At 63.8% G+C, this 268-nt stretch overlaps 1 long non-coding RNA gene across 1 annotated transcript in view; it reads right to left on the bottom strand.

Moving 5' to 3' along the window:
• Positions 1–268, bottom strand: part of LOC109297479 — a 25,004-nt gene that overhangs the window by 15,231 nt on the left and 9,505 nt on the right. The gene's annotated exons all lie outside the window — the stretch shown is intronic.

Here is a 268-nt window from a genome sequence, read left to right on the forward strand (position 1 = left end):
TGGGGTAGAGGAGCAGGCAGGACCCATGGGTGGTATGGGGATGGGGTTGGGGTGACCCATGGGGGTAGGAGGAGCAAGCATGACCCACGGGTGGGGTAACAGAGGCAGGCATGACTTATGATGGGTAGGCAGGGCAGACACATCCTGTGAGAGGTAAGAGGGACAGGCGCAACCCACAGGTGGGGTAGGGGAAAGAGGCATGACCTACAAGGGGTACAGGAACAGATGCGACCAGCAGGTGGGGGCGGTGGGGGGGGGGGGGGGGCGG

This window comes from Gavialis gangeticus, unplaced genomic scaffold (genome assembly GCF_001723915.1).
Source record: "Gavialis gangeticus isolate Ggan-Ray unplaced genomic scaffold, GavGan_comp1, whole genome shotgun sequence".
Lineage (NCBI taxonomy): Eukaryota > Metazoa > Chordata > Crocodylia > Gavialidae > Gavialis > Gavialis gangeticus.